At 46.8% G+C, this 21,021-nt stretch overlaps 1 non-coding gene across 1 annotated transcript; it reads left to right on the top strand.

Annotated features, from left to right (window-relative positions):
* Window positions 1–3,184: 3,184 nt before the first annotated feature.
* On the top strand, window positions 3,185–3,351 carry LOC144116588 (U1 spliceosomal RNA). Its single transcript, XR_013311916.1, has one exon. It is a non-coding gene; the product is annotated as a U1 spliceosomal RNA (small nuclear RNA).
* Window positions 3,352–21,021: the final 17,670 nt, after the last annotated feature.

Genomic DNA, 21,021 nt, shown 5'->3' with positions numbered 1-21,021 from the left:
CGTTATTTTACCTCCAGCGGGGTTACCCTTGCCTTAATCACCGTGAATTTCTCAGCCGGAGCGCTCGTATATTTCTCCCGTAAAATTTTGGAGTAACCGCGAAGATACCCGTAGTAGCATTGCACTCGACCGCTGCCTACACTGAACCATTAGCAATACTCCCGCGGTGTTCACACATTAGCTCCTACAAAATAAAAGCAAGTTTAAAAGACAACGCACGAAGTGTTATAGCAGCAGCCTCTACTGAGGAGGCGATCGCCTATCGCAATATATAATAAAGCATACGAGCAGCGCAACGCCGATTTTGCAGAGTCAAGAAAAATTTGGCCAGAATAATCACCAATAACCTGGAATATTTAAGTTCATAATGCAAGGAGTGTCTCCCCACGACGAAAGCATAAACTGATGGTAACGGCTGTACTCTTTGCATCTGAGCGGTTCCAAGCCGCACGATTCCCGCTGCAGCGTCCGGGTGGCTAGCGGCGTTGTTTACGAAATGGTCGGGCCAAAGTTAGCGGCGAGGTCGCAGAAGCGGCAATCTGAAAACAATGATAAACACCAAAATGGCCGCCTCTGCTTGCCGCCGTGCTACAGTGTCGGTACTCTAAGATTTATTTAGTGACTCCAGGCCGCGCAGCAGACCGGTCATCGGGCGTTGAAGAGAACCGTTTGGAGAAGCGCCACTTGCAGGGCAGCGGCGCGCAGATAGATATTCTGAACGACCAATGAAGTTTCAGTTCTATATACAGCGCGACTTTCCGAAACTTTTACACATAATTTTCAAGGTGATAATCTCCGTGGTCCATTGGCCAATAATTCGATATGTCCGATTTCAATATATCCGGGCCCGGCTGCATTGATTTATTGTAAGCGTCCGAGTATTTGTGCGCAGTTTAATTGGCACCGAAAATTATCATTATTCGCGAATTTAATTGCGCAGTAATGATATTTATCTTAATAAATGAGGCGGCTCCTGTACACAACTGTGTAAAAAAAAGACAGTACCAGCGAGGTGCTGTCGCTATGGGCGCATTAATTAGAAAATTTCCGATGGGAAACATCCAAACGTAACGTAGAATACAACTCAAAAACAAAGCGGCGAATGTCACTAAAAGGAGGCCCTCCAGTCAATTGTCATGACTTCGCGGTCAACTGCTTTGCATCTGCTAGCGTGCATCTCAGATGACAGTAAATAGGTGCAAGGCGGTTACCTGCGACGTCATCACAATAAGTCGACGCCATTGGCTGGAGGGCCTTCTTTGAGCGATATTTGCCGCTTGGTTATTCAGTTGTATCCGCATACAGATTGTCATAAAATGCTTGTTTGGCGAGTACACGAACTGCTTGAAAAAAAAAAGAAAGCTGTAGAAAAGAACTGCCCGCATATATCTCGTCGCCGTGAGTAGCTGTAAGCGTAAAACGAATTGCATAATAGGCGTAGCGCATTAAAGAGCGTCTCATAGATGGTGGTAACAGCACTCGAGTCTCGAACAGTCTCCCTTACACCTCCGCCATGAGCCACTTACCATAGCTCCACAGCGCGCTCAGCTTCCTCCGCTATACTTTCGGTGCGTAGGGACCCACGTGACCAGAGCCGTCAACGTTTCAATGTGGACAATGGTAGCAAAGGTGAGGGTAAAAACACCTTACGAGCACTTTACGAACATACAGGAGATGGACAATGGCAAGAAAGAGTTTGTAATAAACAGTCAGCGTGTGGCTGGACAAAACCTAGCGCACACAATGGATGCGTATTTAAGAAATGGTACCAATGAGAGCTTGTAATCACTGATTACTGCATGCCAAGAAAGAATCAGTTCGGTCCAGTCTCGCTGCCGTCAAGGGCACCAATGAAAATTCGTGAGATGATAGCTAACCTCGGATAAGGTGCAGGCACCTTTCGCGAAGGTTTTATTATTAGCAGAGGTGTCCCCTTTGCGTTCTTCTGTTTTTGTTTCAAAATAAGGGAGTAGTACTCGCTAGCCTCCACCCAAGCGAATCCATGTACACGTCTGCAAAGAAAAGCTGCACAGCTTTCACAGAAGCCAAGTATAGTTGCAGAAAAAGTTCATCCTGGTCCGAGAATCAAACCCGTAACCACTGCCTATACTAGACATCGCTCTACTAAGTAAGCTCACGAAGACGGCCAGCCTAATGGTGTGGAAAGATTTTCATATGCGGTTAATCCCTTTTCATTTACAACCCTGTGATGTCTTTCCAGCGGGTGCGAGGGGATTAACCACGACGTCATGAAAATCGGTCGACGCCAGTCGCGCTCGTCAGTGCAACCCAGAACCTGGAGCGACCCCGTGTTGCTTCTCCTGGTAATAGTCGCGCTCATCAGCACAAGTGCAAGCAGGTACCTGGTACGACCCCGTGGCCACTCGGAGCCTGAATCCAGTGGGCCGATGGGGACGGCGTTAGTTCAATGTTAGTCCGGAATAACACCGTTCGCACTTTGAGTTGTTGATGAATTCGGTCTCGCCCTACCATCTGCTGCAATCGGATACAACTCAAGACCGAAGCGGCAAATTCTCCTCCAAGGAGGCCCTCGAGCCAATGGCTAGTGGCGACGGTGTTAATCGAATGTTAGACTGGACTAACACCGTCCTCATATGTTAGCCGTCCTGCTTAGCTTATTTGGTAGGACACTGCTCCAGATAGGCAGTGGTACCCAGTTCTATTCTCGGACCAGGAAATTTTTTTTTTATTGGTGGATACTATTGAGTAATTACTTCCTTACGGAGGGAACTTAAGAGTTCTTACCTGCTGTGAATGCGAAAGCATTAGTCATCGTGGGCTACTAGTTGACTATATTTGTTTTACTAGGTAGTAACTAGTTCTGGTCTCAAAGGCCTTTAACGTCGTTTCATTAAAAGAGAAAAAAAACTGAGAAAACAAAAACAGAAAAAAATTCTGGCAGCTGCACACCGTAGCCGCTAGAAGAATGCAAATATACTGAAGCGTTTCAGGACCGTTTAAACAATACTATTTGATTAAGGCTCTGTAATTAGCACAGCAATTAAATACCTTTTGTCAAGTCACTATTATTAGCTAAGCTGCTTGAAATTAGCACCTTAAATTTTTATTGTTTGGTTTATGACTTACCCATAAACACAATACTCACTGTCAACCGTATGGCGGTCGAAGACAGTGGTTTCGCCGGGCCTTGCCAGCCATTGGCATATTAACCTGGTGCTGAGGCATTCCTGGTCAGGGTGAGGGATCATCCAAGGCGAGGCGCGGGCATTGCACTGCGCCGGCGTTGACCCCTGCCCCTGCCTCAATCGAGGCAGGTGGAGCATGCAATTTTTGGTAGTGGGGGGCTGCGTGCGTGCGCGCGGCTCCTTAACAGTGGTAAAGCGCAAAAGTCAAATAGACAGTTTTAGCTGTGCGTACGCAAAGCGCTACGGCGCTGCGTTCGTTCCGTTGTCCGCTCCGAAGTATAGCCATAGAGAAACTTATTTCGTAAAGAGCGGACACTCAGGTAGGGCCTTGCGGAGGAGCTACTACACTGCCGCCAGAGCCCCGAGTGGGTGGTCAGACCACTAATTTCGTCCTCCGAGATTTTAGGTAAGTGCTACAGCTCTGTTTCAGTTTCGGTTTCGATAGCAATGCTTTCGATTCTGGTTTACCTTTGACTATTAAAATATTAAACTACATCGTCCAAGTGAACCACAAGGGCTTAATATCTCATTTCTAAGCATGCCATACATATAGACGTAATGAACTCTCGAATCGCAGACCTTAATTTACTCGAAATACCACCTAGCTTCTCGAAGTACGCAAGCTGAATTAGCTCATGCAGGTTGGAATAATGCAATCAGAGCTGTTCTTACTTTAATTTTGTGGCGTCATTGAGCCACCTATTCCAGTTGCAGACATGCAGGGGAGTGTTTCCACACAAGTTTATTTTTGTTGTTTACAATTTGAACTGTAGAGAAAAAAATGCTGGATCACACACATTTTATAAAATACATCAGAATACAAAAGCAACAGGAAAGAAGTTATGATAAAGCGGGTGGCACCATGTCACGAACAAAAATATTGCACATACGCTCTGCGGGTTTGTCATCTAAAACATCATCGTGGGAACAACAGAACAGGAGTTGTCAATAGCTAGACACAAGTAACGTGTTAAAAAGGTACGTATAGCGTGCTCGATTCCTGCACATCAGCAGCTTTGAGCGATAGGCATAGGTTGGTAGGCTGTTGGAAAATACAAGAACATCATATTCAATACATCATAGTAAGCTTGCACTCTTCGTAAAAGGAGAGTATTGCGATTTTTTTGGTCAAGGTGTACACACCATGCAAAAAAATCCACATTCTGGCGGCGCGCTCTTGTTCTAAAACAAGACAAATATGGACAAATGGAAATCAACAACAACGTAAATCGTCTCTTCGAAAAAGGCTGCAGTTGCCTTCGAGAAAAATAAAAAATACAACTTTCTACAAGCATTGTCCTACATGTACAGAATTAAGCCCATATCATTACTAATTATCGAACCTAGCAAAGGGAAGGAAAGATGTGATGAATTATCAGCGCAGTAATGACCATAGCAACGAATATACGCAAGCGAACCCTATGTTCTATTGGCAGCGATGAGAAACAATGAGACATCAGGCTTTAAATTTGTTCAACTGTCTGCCAAGCACTGATTTCTTGAAGTGAATGCTGTCTAAGTTTCTATTGATGAAGCGTACATGCCAGAAAAGGCGAATTTTGCACGATATCCTCAGAAACCTTTCGCGGCCCTGCATGGAGCAAAAAGGAAAATTGGAAACATTTGCCACGAGCTCATACAGTGTGTCACAGACGTGGCGTACATGGGATGTTTCTTCAATTACAGAAAGGAATCGAGTCTCCAGCTGCTGTATAAATGCAAAAGCTGCTTCAGAAGGAACTATCAAGTTTCCAGAAAACCTACTCGGAATATGATAGGCTCTGAGAATGGTGAAATACTGATGCGGTTTGTTTAGGCCACAATTCTCATCTTTGAGCACTTCGGAGCATGTGCATTCTTCTTCTGTATTTCTAAGAAATTGCCTAATTAGAAATCCACAACACGACAAGCGCACACTGAAAATGACCTTGAGCGAGCTGACAACCTCAGTATCCTGTGGGCTGAACCGTAGGAATAGCCGTCTTCTTCAGCGAAGTCATCCCGGGGTCCATGAAGTCACCTGCGGTGAAATGGTCCCCGTAGATGCGGTACGTGGCGTACCGCTGCACTGTAAAAAAAAATGCTCCGCAGTACAGAGAAACCCGCTGGTAATGCGTTGCCGGAGGGTTTACCGAAACATGAGGTACGGACTAAATGTCAGAAACAGAGACTCCGTATGACGACAGTCACAATCTTGGTAACGGAAAGTTACGCCATGCTATACACGAGACCGAAATCGTTTTTTCACAACGAATGCTTCTGCTTTGTTCTTATTGGAGTTTCCGCAATGTGTATGCATACGTCCTCCGTTCACTCGGAAGTCATTTCATCTAGAGCGGAAATTATCTGTATTGTAATTATGTACTTTCTGTGGTACATGAAAATGCGTCTTCGTGTAGCTTCTGCCCACAATGTTCACTGCAGATATAGCCGTCCAGGTGCCGAAGAAATAAGTATTATGTACAAGGCTTTTCTTTGCGCATATTATGTATTGCATACGTACAAAGAATGCAGCTTAGAATGAAAGAGTGGTAAGTGTTTGGGTGAGTACAAGTACATATGTTTTATTTTCATGGCAAACTACACACATTGTACATCTGCACATTGCTGTCGGATCCATCTGAAAAGCATAAAAAACACCTCATTTAGTAGTCACACAACACCAAATATAAATTTCACAAATACATTTCAACCATACGCTATTGAACAATCGGCTTTCGTAGAAGCTTGCAAAAGCCATTCACTGAGAACCAACCCGTTTTAAGTTTATTGCCCAAAATTCATTTCTCATAACAGTAAACAGTAAAAACCCCAGGTCTAGAAAGAAGCAGACAAAATGCGCTTTCCCAGGCGGCACTGTGAGCATGAAAGTCTTTACGGTTGTCTATCATTTTGTGCAAACAGAAAGTAGCTCAGGATGGGCGCCAGATACAATTCAATGCAGGTGCCTTTCTGTACATAGTACTCAATGCACAACTTAGCGAGCAAGGATCACTGGCAACATCTGGAAAAGGCCGGACGCTTGTCGAATTTATCGTCCATCCAATTTGTTATAGGCAAGACGAGACGAAGGAAAAGTCCCGCACGCAGTTTATATCCAGTTCCAGGGCCGAAAAACGCAGTAACATCGACGAGTTCACTTCGAAGCGAGAGGCTCTACTTCAGAGCGCACCTCCATGTTGGCTGTCGAGCATCTGCTGCGTACACTACGTGCTATATGTTTGACGTCACCGTCTGGTTTCTTCGACCCTTTTCGCTGCATCCGAACCGCCACTTCCGCTTCCAGCGTTTCCACCAATCAGGTGTGCCCGTGGCGGCAGATTATGACGCTTTTTAATATGACACAAACTTGGAATACGGCCCCAGGAAGCGCACTTCCCCCAAACCGCATGTTTTCACTCATAGTTTCCATTATCTCAGCATGTGCAAGGAAATGTACTAATATCTGATGTCAGTGAAAATGCAGTCACACGTACCGGTTGCAGCTCACTAAGGCATTCCAATATCTGCAGTGTGCCTCACGAGGACCGGATGCTCAAGTTTTCAAAAAGGGCTCTTTGCAGAAATTTAACCAAAGACCGTGGCCATGTGAATCTTTTCAAAATGATGACCCAGAAAGACGGAGTGTCCTCATGTGTCTGATGCAAAAGAAGGATGAAGGCATGAGTCTTTCTGCTTCTTGAACAGCTGTGATACGTTTTTTACTGGTACTGCTTGGCGCAGCTTCAGTATCCTACTTGACATTTTGTGAAATAATTATATATCTGCGAAAGATCTCGCTAGCAAACATTTTGGCACTAATGGAGAAGCAAAAAGACCGATGTCATAGGCCTTTTTTTGTGACACTAAAGGCAGGCTCGCCTTTTAGGTTCATTGATTACGAAGAGGTCCATGTGGCAACAAACTTTGAGAGAATTTCTGCAAGGGCTCTGTGTCCTGATGCCTAAGAATTTCTCATGAGGTGCCCTGTAGATATATCACAACACTTCAGTGAGCTGTTACCGGCCCTGTGAGTGCACTGTCACTTGACATCAAGGGTATGTACTTTTCCTCGCCACATGCAGCAATTCCAGATTGCTTGCGGAGGAAAGCACAAGAGTCTGGCCATGATCAGCTGTTACCTTTGTTTCTTGCTCGAGTTCTCAGTGAGTACTGTGTAATGACAGAAGGTGTCTGCATCAACTCATATTTAACACTCGTCCTGTGCGACCTCCATCTTGCATTACATGACAGGCAACTTTATAACACCCTTCATGCAAAGAGTGTCATCAGAGTCGGTGTGTTCTGTCAGCTTCCTGGTCCTGTGGTTTGTGCTGTGTTTTCTACTCTTAAATTATTTACTGCCTTCATTCTCCCCTCCATGAAGCCTGAATGTGCTACACTGGGGTGCTCCACGTGTCGTGGAGCAGCCCAGTGGCCATTTTTTTCAGACATGGGAGGCACTCAGCTCGAAAGCCATGCTTGCTATATTCACATCATTAATAATCATTAATAAGACACATCATTAATAACCAATTCTCACAGTGGTATCTGGTGCAAGAATATCTAAATACTACTCAATTTTTGCTTAAGTTGTCAGATACACTCTTAGATTAAAAACATAATTTGGCTATATAAGCAGAAGCACAGCACCAAGGTACTCACCAATTGCCTGAAGCACTGTACGCAAGTTCACGTGCCATCATGAATACAGCACACTGTCCACGTCTTCATCATGCCATGTCACTCCAGTACTTCGGTAGCAAAATTTTCCTCTAAAAAAGAGTAGTTTTGTTTATGTTTGACTGGTCATATTTAATTTTACTAAATACTATGTACTTCTCATTCTACTGCCCCAGACTAAAAATACCAATGATCATCACGCTTTGAATTATGTCATATATGATCACCAAATTTGGTGTAATTATGTTCTTAGAAATTCTGATTGAAATAAATCTGACAAAATATTTCAGAAAATGTGGCACAAGGAAGAAGGACGCTAGCTAGATAACCTGGACGGATGTCTTCAGTTGCATGCAGCCATCGGCACCATTGCACACAAAATGTACAATAAAGCGGGTTTTACCTTTCCGAATAGAATTTCATGCTGCAAACATTTAAGTAAGAGAATTTCAACCTTCCATTCTGCATAAAGAAAAGAAAATTACTCTGTTTTTTTTCACAAGCCTCTGCAAGTACACAATTCATTGAATCTACTCTACAAGTACTTGAATCTATCAGCACGAGACAGGGACGAGAAAGGAAACAAAACAGGCACTGACTCGCAACTGAAGTTTATTGAAGTGAACAGGGAGTATATAGAAAAGCCAAACACCACAAACTATACAATTACACATAAGCTACATCACAACATAAGTAAAAGATTGCCCTTAACATTCCTCTCATCTAGACAGTCCAACCCGCTGCGTGTTAACGCTATGGGCAGCACACTCACACATTCGTCACCAAGTCATAATATGTGTCTAGCCTCGATAATTTTCCGGTTAATCTGCTCGGAATGTAATGCCAAAATTCGTGTTGCCGAAAGAAATGGCTAGCAGCCTTCACATCCCTTGCAACGTGCAGATAAGTTACAACCTCTGCCAATATCCAAATACCTCTTGTGCTCCTGTAGTCTTACATTGATACACATTCCAGTTTCACCAACATAAATCCAACCACATGGTAATGGTATCCGACACACCACATACATTTTGCAAGGCACATATATGTTGCCACGTTTCACTCGACACATGTACTTTTCCCTAACGAAATTCGCAAAATTATTAACAATTTTACAGATCGTACACAACTGATTAGGGGCCGACAACACCATTTTTACGTCATACTTTCTGGCCACAGTTTTCAAATTTTGCAACAATCTATGTATGTACAGTAACACAGTCAGTCTTTTGGCATCTCACTGGCTGGCTCCGGCCTGATCGTGCCAGTCCCTGCGAAGGGTTTTCAGCTTTAACATGCTAAAGGGAAGAATGGCCCAGCATCAAGTAACGAGGACAGCAGGACAGCACACCCACGCACAAGTGCCAACCCTGGAGCAGATACAGAATCCAAGAGCGCGTGCTTGACATTCAGCGTTGACAGTCAAGGAAACGAATAAACACGGATTTGAACGCTAAAGATTGAACAAGCCCGATCCTTGGCTGCCAACGCTGAATGTCAAGTACGCGCCCTTGGATTCTGTATCCGCTCCAAGGTTGGCACTTGTGCGTGGGTGTGCTCTCCTGTTGTCCTCGTTACTTGATGCTGCGCCATTCTTACCTTTAGCATGTCTGACCAACTTGCCCAATCTTATATGCTCAGCTTTAACAATTTATCGAAAGCTCCTGCAATAGCATGGTTGGGAAATCATGCTTTCATTAGCCTTAAAATCTTCTCTTGGAAACCAGTTGTCACGCTGTGAAAGCATGGCTTCACCAATAACGAGCCTAGACTTGACGACCCAATGCTGTCTTTCACTAGCTTAGAATCGTTCGACCAACAGTCAAGTAGCTGCTCAACACTCCTGGGTGAATATCGCTAGCACACATGGCGTGTGCAGAACATCAAGGTAAGGTTCAGAAACCGCAGCTCTTTTTGTTGGGACATTTTCTCCAGGGTAAACTTAAGACAAAGGCCTTGTTCCTTAAACAACTTCACAATATGTACAGGTCCCACACTATCGCAACCTTTGTGAAACACCAGAAAATCATAGACGCAGTGAATGATTTCCCCCCCAGCCCATGCAATTTCTTGGCAATCATTCCATCCACCCTGCTTAAGAGAATATTGCTTAGCACAGGGCAACCTTCGAATCGATACATATAGCATACTTTTGAACATATGCTTCCCTGCCATACTCCACAAACATGCTCTTCACTTCAAATAAAAGGAGGCAAGTGCCAAAAAAGATTTATGTTACACACCCATTCCTAAACACAAGCTCATCGTTGTGCTCCGATATACACATTCACAAGCTTTTCACGAGATCTTCGTGCGGGATAGAATGAAATAGTTCTACATCGACACTAATCACAAGACAATCCGCTGGATTGTCATTCTTAAGATACTCAACCACACTGCGAATTGAGTACAAGAAACGAATCTTCAAGACGCGAAGTAGACAGATGCTTTTGCAAATAACCAGAGACAATTTTGCATGAACCCTTTTCTGAAATTTATCTGAAGAGCATGTTATTGAATAGCATTTATTTGAAGAGCATGTTTGTAGAGCAGCGCAGTGCGGTAAGTGTTCTAAAGTCTCGAATATGTAGTGGTTTGAAGGTTGGCCTTGTGCTAAGCGATGTGCAAAGCGAGTACTGAGTTTTCTTCGCGGAAATGCGAAGAATTTACCGCCCAATGCCAAAGAGCTCCTGTATAAAACTAACGTTAGACCAGTACTTGAATATGCTTGCTGTGTCTGGGACCCTTAGCTGCAGGTAGATATTCACAAGGTTGAAAGGATCCAGAATTCGGCTTCGCGATTTGTTATTTTTCCAGGAATTTTAGCGTCTCCGCTGCAAAGAATAACCTTGGATTGGAATCACTCCAGCAGCGAAGGAAACTTCTTAGACTAAAATTTCTCCACAATATCTTTCATAATAAAACTGGCATTAACCGGGAGCATTATCTGTGTCATCCCGACTATGTCTCACCGCGTCTTGATCATGCCTTCAAAATTAAAGAGATCAGGTGTAAAACGAACTTCTTCAAGATGTCCTTCTTCCCCTAAACAATTCACGAATGGAATAAACTCCCACAGGATATTGCTACCATTACCTCCCCTGATGTATTTTTTCCCTCTTTGCGAAATATGCATTGAATTAAGCCGTTGTTTTTCTTCTTTTTGTCTTTTTTGTTTTTGTTAAAGTGTTGCCTGTATGCTTGTTTGATTCAGTTGCTTGCCTATTTGCTTTTTATCTGCATTTCCTGCTTTTTCGATTGTGTTTGAGTTGTCTTGCCCCCCCCCCCCCCCCTGTAATGCCTCACGGCGCTGTGGGTATAGTGACAAATAAATAAATAAATATTTTCTTGAGTAGGGTGGATACAATAATTGTCCTGAACGTGCATGGGCTGGGGGAAAAATCTTTTGCTACGTCGATGATTTTCTGGTCTTTTATAAAGGTTGTGATAGTTCGGGACCTGTACATATTCTCAAGTTGTTTAAGAAGCAAAGCCTTTATCTCAGGCTTACCTTGGAGCAAATGTCCCAAGAAAAAGAGCTGTTGTTTCTGGACCTTACCTTGATGTTCTGCACACTTCATGTGTGCTGGCGAGTGTTAAGCTGCTACCTGGCTACATGTCGACCATTCCAAGCTAGTGAAAGATAGCATTGCAATTTCTAGCGTGGGCTCAGAATTGGATGAAATTATGCTTTCACAGCATGACGACTAGTTTCCAAGAGCAGATTTTAAGGTTAACAAACGCAGAATTTCCCAACCTTTTTACTGCAAGAGCATATGATAAATTGTTAAAGAAGCTGAGACAGTTTCGTGGTGATCGGCACAATCAGGCTGGGGCCAGCCAGCGAGATGCCAAAAGACCAGTTGTGTTACCATATGTACATAGATTGTCGCGCAATTTGAAAAATGTGGCCAGAAGGTATGATGTAAAAGTGGCTTTCTCGGCCCCTAATAAGTTGTCTAAAGTATGTAAAATTTTAAGAATAATTCTGTTAATGTGGCTCGAGAAAAGTACACGTGTAGAGTGAAATGTATATGTACCTTGTAAAGTGAATGTGGTATCAGATATTATTATCTTGTGGTCTGGTTTACGTAGGTGCCACTGGAAGGTGTGTAAGACTGGACACGGGCTTTAGAGTCTTCAGAGGCTGGCGCTCAACGAAGAAGACGACGAGAAGCGACGAACATTGCGAAGCTCGAGCGCCGAACACTCCGAAGCTCGAGCGCCGAACGCTCGGTCGCTCGTCCGTGCTCTGGACTGGACGCGGTCTCTGTTCTGTGCCTGGACGGTTCGGCTGGTTGTTCGTTACGCTGTCCTTATTACTGTGCTGTGCTCTTATTACTGTGCTCTGCTGTGGTGTGCTGTATTAGTAGTGTGCTGTGTTCTTATTACAAGTGGTGGAGGTGCCAATGATCCCTCGCCCTGGAGCTTCGCACCCGCGCATTGACTACCACATCTGCAATGCCTGAGACCGTCACCCAAACCGCTTCACCGCTTCCGTCGGCTGTCTTCTGTTCCGGCGCCGCGCAGCAGCGTGACCCGACCATCTTCAGCGGCACAAATGACACGGATGTGGAGGATTGGTTGGCCTCCTATGAACGCGTAAGCGCATACAACAAGTGGGACGATAGCGTCAAGCTCACCAACGTTATCTTTTATCTGAGCGACGTAGCCAATCTCTGGTTTCGAAACCACGAGGCTGACATCTCAAGCTGGGCAGCTCTAAAAACCAGTCTGACAGAAGTCTTTGGCTGTCCCGCCGTGCGAAAGCTTCGCGCCGAGCAACGCTTGCGAAGTCTGGCCCAGCAAACCGGTGAAAACTTTACCAGTTATAAAGATGTCGTCGACCTCTGCAAGCGTGTCAACCCTTCTATGAGCGAGGCCGACAAGATCAGACACATTATGAAAGGCATTGAGGATGATGTCTTCCAGATGCTCGTCGCCAAAGATCCCCAGACTGTCTCCGGTGTCATCGGCTACTGTGAAAGCTTCGATGAGCTGCGCAAACAATGCCTTTCTACCCGGCGTGCAGGCTTACAGGAGGCCGCACTTTGCAGCTTGGCTCTGCCAGGGGACGGGGCTCTGGACCAACAGTCGCTCCTCCAGAGCATCCAGCAGTTTGTACGTGAGGAAGTCGCATGCCAGCTATCTTTGTCTACCTGCCCGCCTACGCCTGCGCCGTCGCTCACTCCCAACCTACAGCGTGTTATTAAGGAGCAGGTCGCTGAAGTCCTGCCACCTCCTTCTCAGCCACCCCTGATCGCGGCTCCTCTTACGTACGCCGATGCCGTGGTGCGGTCGCGGCCCTCACCTGCTGCCCTTGTCTACAGACCACCTTCCCGGCAGTTAGAACCCCAGCGACCTGCAACCCCACCTTACCGTCCGGTTGCCCGCCCCCGATCACAGCCGCAGCCACTCAACCCCTGGCGCACACAAGACAACCGCCCTATTTGCTACGCCTGTGGCGTCGCTGGTCACGTTTCTAGTTTGTGTCGCAGTCGTGACCACCGTCCCTATAATTATAGGCGTGAGCCGATGTACGACCTTCCGCCGTGGTCCTCGCCTGCGTCCCACTTGCCGCCTCCGGATTCTTCTTCTCCTAGTTACCATTCCCGCTCCCACCGCTCGCCGTCTCCTGGCCGTCGTTCCCGTTCCCCAATGCTCCGTCGCCAACCCGCCGTCCACGCGGAAAACTAACCACCGCAGTTCCGGAGGCAAGAACTGCGTCACCAGCGGCTCACTCAAGACCTGTTTCTGCGCCTGCCAATATTATTACCGTTTTCGTTAAAGGAGTCGCCGTCGAAGCACTTGTTGACACTGGCGCGGCCGTTTCGGTTCTCAGTCACACCCTCTGTCGCAGACTCAAAAAAGTGACGACGCCCCTTCCTCCCGTTTCTCTCCGGACAGCCAGTGCTCAGGACATTCGACCGTTAGCCGCTTGCACCGCCCGCCTGCTCATCGGGAACGTTCCCTACACAATCGAGTTCATCGTCGTCGCCCGCTCCTCTCACGACGTTATCCTTGGCTGGGACTTCCTCTCCTCACATCACGCCGTTATTGATTGCGCCCGTGCTCAGCTTGACTTGTCGCCCTACAGTGACGCCCCCTTGGACGTAACCGGTGCTGCTGCCGCTACTGTGGTCGTCTCAGAGGACACAGACGTTCCACCTTTCTCTGCTGTGCTGGTGCCTCTTTCTTGTGCTGCGCTCTCAGATGCAACAGTGACTTATACCCCCTCTTTACGATGCGCTGACCAGAAGTCTGCTTTGCTGCCTCATGCTGTGCTGACAATTGTTCGGGGCTCCAGCGCTATTTATGTGGCCAACCCGTTCTCCTGCCCTACCACTTTACTCCGTGGCCAATCGCTTGGTAGCGTTGCCGTTCTCGATCCCGCCTCCGCATAACCCCTCGTCGATAGCGCGGCCGGCCTTCACGTCAGCGCCATTACACCTGTTCCCATCACGAATCAGTCGTCTGTAGATATTTTTCACCGTTCCGTCGACGCCGCCCTGACGTCTACCCAACGCGGCCAGCTTGTAGCCGTTCTGCAGCGTTTTCAAGCTTCGTTTGACTACCAGCAACCTTCCTTGGGCCGCACCACCACCGTTACCCACTGTATTGACACTGGAACCCATGCCCCTTTGCGCCAACGTCCGTACCGCGTGTCAGCCGCTGAGCGCAGCATCATTGACGCCCAGGTGACCGACATGCTCCAGCGTCACGTGATACAACCGTCGCACAGCCCGTGGGCATCGCCAGTGGTTCTGGTCAAGAAAAAAGACGGTTCCATCCGTTTCTGCGTGGACTACCGTCGTCTGAATAAGATTACATTCAAGGACGCTTACCCTCTCCCCCGTATCGACGATGCCCTTGACTGCCTGCAGGGCTCTGAGTTCTTTTCTTCATTGGACTTGCGCTCCGGTTACTGGCAGGTGCCGATGGCGGAAGCCGATCGCCCAAAAACTGCATTCGTCACACCCGACGGGCTCTATGAATTTAATGTCATGCCTTTCGGCCTCTGCAATGCACCCGCCACATTCGAGCGCATGATGGACAACATACTCCGAGGGCTCAAATGCCACACATGCCTTTGTTATCTATACGACGTTGTAATCTTTTCCGCGGACTTTCCGTCTCACCTCCAGCGCCTCGAGACTGTTCTTCGCTGCCTGGCCGACGCTGGCCTCCAACTTAATTTGAAAAAGTGCCGCTTCGGAGCTCGGCAGCTCACCATTCTCGGTCATGTCGTATCGAAGGATGGCGTTCTCCCGGACCCGGCCAAGTTGCGAGCTGTGGCCGAATTTCCAAAGCCCACTTCTGTAAAAGACCTCCGCAGCTTCGTCAGCCTCTGCTCCTACTTCCGCCGCTTTGTCCGCAATTTTGCCACTATCGTCGACCCCCTGAACAAGCTCCTTTCCACCCACGACCTTTCGGCCTGGTCGCCAGCCTTTGATGAAGCGTTTACGACACTCCGTCGCCTCCTCACCACTCCACCAATTCTCCGTCACTTCGACCCTCGTTCTCCGACGGAACTCCACACCGATGCCAGTGGCGTCGGCCTCGGTGCCGTACTCGCTCAACGCAAGCAAGGCTTTGACGAATACGTTGTCGCTTACGCTAGCCGGACACTCACAAAAGCTGAAGCCAACTATTCTGTCACCGAGAAGGAGTGTTTAGCCATCCTTTGGGCGATCGTCAAATTTCGCCCCTACCTGTATGGGCGCCCTTTTGACGTTGTCACCGATCACCACGCCCTCTGCTGGCTGTCCTCTTTGAAAGATCCCTCTGGCCGACTGGCGCGATGGGCTCTGCGACTCCAAGAGTACGACATTCGCGTTATCTATCGTTCCGGCCGCAAACATGCCGATGCTGATGCCCTCTCACGTTCCCCTGTACCATCTGAGGCAGCGCCTTGTATATCCGCCCTGTCTTCTTTCAAGTTTGAGTTCGCTGATATGGCTTCCGAGCAACGCAAAGACCCGTGGATCACTTGCCTTTTTGATCTCCTACCTGGCCAATCGTCTCTCCGTCGTCAGTTTCACCATTTCGCCATCCGAGACGAGCTCCTTTACCGCCGCAACTATCCCCCGGATTTCGCAAGTGGCTTCTCGTCATTCCGACACATCTGCGCTCCTTCATTTGCTCTTCCTACCACGATGATCCCCAGTGTGCCCATGCCGGATTCTTGAAGACTTTCACCCGTCTACGACAGCGGTACTACTGGCGTGGGATGGCCTGTTACGTCCGCCAGTTCGTTCAGTCCTGCACCACATGCCAGCGACGAAAACATCCACCTCGCCGACCCGCCGCTCCTATGCAGCCGCTGCCTTGACCAGTACAGCCCCTCGAGCGTGTTGGCATCGACCTCTACGGCCCTCTTCCCAGCACATCAACCGGGAACCGCTGGATCATCGTTGCCATCGACCACCTTACACGTTACGCTGAAACATCGCCTTTACCATCCGCTACAGCCCACGACATTGCATCCTTCATTCTCCATCGCATCATTCTTCGCCATGGTGCGCCCAAAGAGCTGCTCAGTGATAGAGGTCCGGCCTCCCTCTCAGAAGTTGTAGAAGCTCTCCTTCAGGAATGCAACGTTGTTCACCGCACCAGCTCCGCCTACCATCCCCAGACAAATGGCATGGTTGAGCGTTTTAATCGCACCGTCGGCGACATGCTGGCCATGTATGTTGCTTCCGACCATTGTAACTGGGACCGCGTTCTCCCTTTTGTCACATACGCTTATAACTCCGCTGCTCAAGCCACCACCGGATTCTCTCCGTACTTTCTCCTGTACGGCCGTGAGCCTTCTTGCATAATGGACACCATTCTACCTTACCGCCCTGATGCTTCCGAATTTACAACTCTTTCTCAAGCCTCAACTTATGCCGAAGAATGCCGACAGCTTGCCCGGTCCTTCACTTCTCACGCCCAGCAGCAGCAGAAAAGCACCCGTGATCCCCCTGCACTTCCTCCCGCTTACCTTCCTGACTCTTTGGTCTGGCTCTGGGTACACTCCTCAGGTCCCGGCCTTTCCTCCAAACTTGTTAGCAAGTACCAGGGACCCTACCGTATTCTTCAGCAGACATCCCCCGTCAATTACCTCATCGAACCCCTTACGCCATCCCCTGATCATCGCCGCCGAGGCCGCGAAATTGTCCACACGACCCGCCTCAAACCTTACTACGACCCCGCCGTCGTCAGATCGCCCTAGGCCGCCAGGATGGCGCCCTTTCGCCCGGGGGGAATTGTAAGACTGGACACGGGCGCTAGAATCTTCAGAGGCTGGCGCTCAACGAAGAAGACGACGAGAAGCGCCTAACATTGCGAAGCTCGAGCGCCGAACACTCCGAAGCTCGAGCGCCGAACGCTCGGTCGCTCGTGCGTGCTCTGGACTGAACGCGGTCTCTGTTCTGTGCCTGGACGGTTCGGCTGGTTGTTCGTGACGCTGTGCTTATTACTGTGCTGTGCTCTTATTACTGTGCTGTGCTGTGGTGTGCTGTATGTGCTGTATTAGTAGTGTGCTGTGTTCTTATTACAGGTGTATGAATGTAAGACTACAGGAACACAATAGGGTAGGGGCTTGGCTAGGTGGTTGGGGTAACTCTGCTGTACACTGCACGGGATGTGAAGGCTGATACCCTTTCCTTTCGGCAACACGCATTTTGGCAGTAAATTCAGAGAGATTAAATGGGAGATTATCGAGGCTAGACACATCTTATGACTGCGTGACGAATATGTGAGTGTGTTGTCTATCGTGTTAACACGCAATGAGTTGGACTATCTCGATCAGGGAAATGTTGAGGGCGATTTTTGACTCATGTTGTCCTGTATGCTTATCTGTAACAGCGTGGTTTATGATGTTGCTTGGCTTTTTATATATTCCCTGTTCATGTCAATAAACTTTAGTCGTGAGTCAGCGCCTGTCTTCTCTCCTTTCTCGTCCCTGTCTTTCGCGCTGGTAGATTCACCGCGATGGCTCACTTCTGCAGAAATCCAAGACATGACATTTTCCTCTTCACACTCGTGGTTCAGCGCATAATACGGCAAAGGCTTTTCAATTCCAAGGAAAGTTCATTGGTCTATTTGACACTGCCTCCTGCTTACAAGACACAGAGCAGCATTCATTGTAGATTCTACCTGCGACACTAAGAGCAAAGTTTTAGTTTGAGTGGACTAAACTAGGAAAGAAGCACAATATATCTATAGCCAAATAACTGAACTGAAAGAAATAGAGGGTAGTGTAATAGTGAACACACTGATATATTGCAAGCAAGATATATGCATGATATATTGTAATATCCAACACTGCTACCATTGCCTTAGCCAACTACTTTATAAATAACAATAAATGCAGTATCACAAAAACACTGATACCGTACTATTAGTGATAATAGTAGCAGTGCAGGTTCCATGAAAAAAAGGGCCCAGTGCTGACTGTCGTTCACACAGCGGCCTTGTGACCGATGGCCAGTGTAAAGGAAAGAGGAGGAATGACTGAAAAGACGATGAGCCAGGGGGAAGGAAGATAGGTATAGAAGAGAGTAGGATATGATAGGCAAATAAGGTTGTTTAGACAGTGAGCACAAAATAAACATTACCACACAAGTAAAGACATACAAGACCAACCATATATATCATTTTGCAGAGTGGCAAACTTGATGCCATTTAGGCCAAAATATGTTTTCAATAAAGTGATTATAATTATTAATAGCATAACTGAACAAGTGAAACCAAAACCGGGATGAACAGGGAAGTTGTTAATATTCTGGCAGAAATTAAAAGAAGAAAATGGATCTGGCCAGGGCATACAATGCAGAGGATGAATCACCAATAGTATCTTAGGGCAACAGGATGAATTTGATGGATTTTAATGGCACAAGGGCATCTGTGGCCAAAGAGTGCCTTAGCACAAGTTAATTTCGTCTACTCAAGGTGAGATCAGAGACCCATTTCCCAAGCATTTCATTCCAGATAAGCCGAGCACCACGCCAGGAAACAGCTTGCGCATTGTATCGCAAGAAAATGAATTTCACCCGAAGAAAAATATAGCAGGATATAGCTGATTATAAGCTCACTGCATAAGATTAGGAGATTTCTGAGGATAGTGTGGCGTGCAGCTGGTTCATAACACAGATAATTAAACTGGAAGAGGCCATTTTCCTGAGGTGAATGTAAACTAAGCGATGAGGATAATGAAATTCGCTACACTAGATCTGTTATGAATCAGCTCAAGTTCCATGCTTCAAGAAGATGCAAGTTTTCTCAGTGAAAAAAAAAATCATATAAGTTCACCCAATAATTGATATCTTGGCAGTATCAGGCTGCAGGTGCAGATGAATTAATCCTGCCTCAGAGAAGAGCTACATAGAGCACAAAACATTCTAGGCCAGTCCTACACTGACAGCTGTTAATAAATATTTTAAAACTGTTTTTCATTGCACAAACAATAATACCCAGTTTGTGTTGGGTCGGTGACTTTTCTAAGAGGTCGGCCCTCTTGGCACACTCGATCCAAGCCTTCGACCTGAAACAACTATGGCGCAGTATAACATGTAATTATTCGCTTCATTGGCTGTCTAAAAAAAGCATGCGCATAAGCCGGTTCTAACAAGAGATTGGCAGCACTGTTTTATATTTTCTTTAAAGTACACAGAAAAGGCGTACATCACCTGCTGTCACGAGGAATGCGGAAGAACTTCGTCCCCGGCTTCCTTTGTCTTCGCCCGTTGTTCCCACACCATGAAACGTAGCAGTAGCTCCCGTAATTTAACCCGCTCCGTGACATATTAATGTAGGCTTGTGCACAGACTGTAAATATTGTTGCAGTCATCAAATGGCAAAGAGAAGTATATCGCAGCAAAAAAGATAGAAAATAAAAATAAACTCGCTGATGACAGTTATTTATAATATGCTTGCAGGCAAGCATGTTAACATATCGTTCATGAAAAATTCTATTTAGCTTCAATCTCTTGCAGTAGCGAGCTGACGTAAACTGATTTTGTGCCTATAAAGCAGTGACTGTTGTCAATGGTTCTCTCTATGGTTTTCTTTCAGGCCATACCTATATACGGTACGAGCCAGTGATAAGCTTTCATTTTACAGTCATCGCACACTGTCGTAATGATTGAGTAGATAGCAGTATCCGCAACGATTTTCTTATACCCCTTCACGTGGGCACTTTCGATTGTGATCGAGCCCTCGACCGGGATCCGGCTTTCAATCGCGATGGAAAATGATCGCTGACATAGCGGTCCAAGGATCGGGAGTAAGAACAGCCCTAGCGCAACAGATGTCACCAAGTAGGTCCAAAACAACCAACAAAATCTGCCAAGTTGGCACAAAAATGTCCTTGTATATTACTTTTTCCAGAAAAAAAACCCTTTCAGTTTGGTATTATGGCTAAAAAAACGTACCTATCAATGCCGATCACCTGAAACTCTCTGAAATACATCATGTCGGCGGTATTGACCCAGATATGAGAAACGTATTAGCATTTATTGTACTGCAGTCTAAAACAACATTTTTTGTTTATATTTTAGGCTTCTCTCTTTAGCAGTTCGATTCCTAGCACTCTATGGCACCTAAAAAGCACACAGTAGGTTTAGAACGCAATCGGGCATCTCGATTGCGATGCTTCGATGGCAGTCAACTACACCTGATCCTGGCTCAAACGCAATCGGGCAGCTTGATTACGATGCTCCGATGGCAGTCAACTATTCCTAAATGCGGCTCAAACGATGGGCATATTGAGGCCCGATTAGGATCTGACCGATCACGATCAAAACTGCCCGCTTCGCGTTTGACGAAGGTATTTTCACGTGGTCGATTTCAAATGTGCATTACACTGCTCGATCCACGTCATACAAATAGTTTATGTTACGATACGGGTGAACCATCGATAAATTCTGTGTTTTAAACCGAACGTGTTGCGAGTGACTTTTCGAAAAAATACGCTTTCGAAGTAATGCACATGCTCTTCCGGAAAAGACAACAAACAGCAGGGCGCCACCATCTTGTCAACGTTAACTAACGGAAGCGCCGCAACGCAAAGTCCGCTGGCTAGCGTGCGCACGCAAGACGTAGGGCTAGCGCTTGCGTTCTGCGCATGCGCACTACTGTCCCCGCAAACACCTTGCGTACGCTAAGCCGTTGCGTACTCACAGCTAAAACTGTTTAATAGAGAGTG

Source organism: Amblyomma americanum, chromosome 1, assembly GCF_052857255.1.
Source record: "Amblyomma americanum isolate KBUSLIRL-KWMA chromosome 1, ASM5285725v1, whole genome shotgun sequence".
Lineage (NCBI taxonomy): Eukaryota > Metazoa > Arthropoda > Arachnida > Ixodida > Ixodidae > Amblyomma > Amblyomma americanum.
This window is presented reverse-complemented; position numbering and strand designations above follow the sequence as displayed.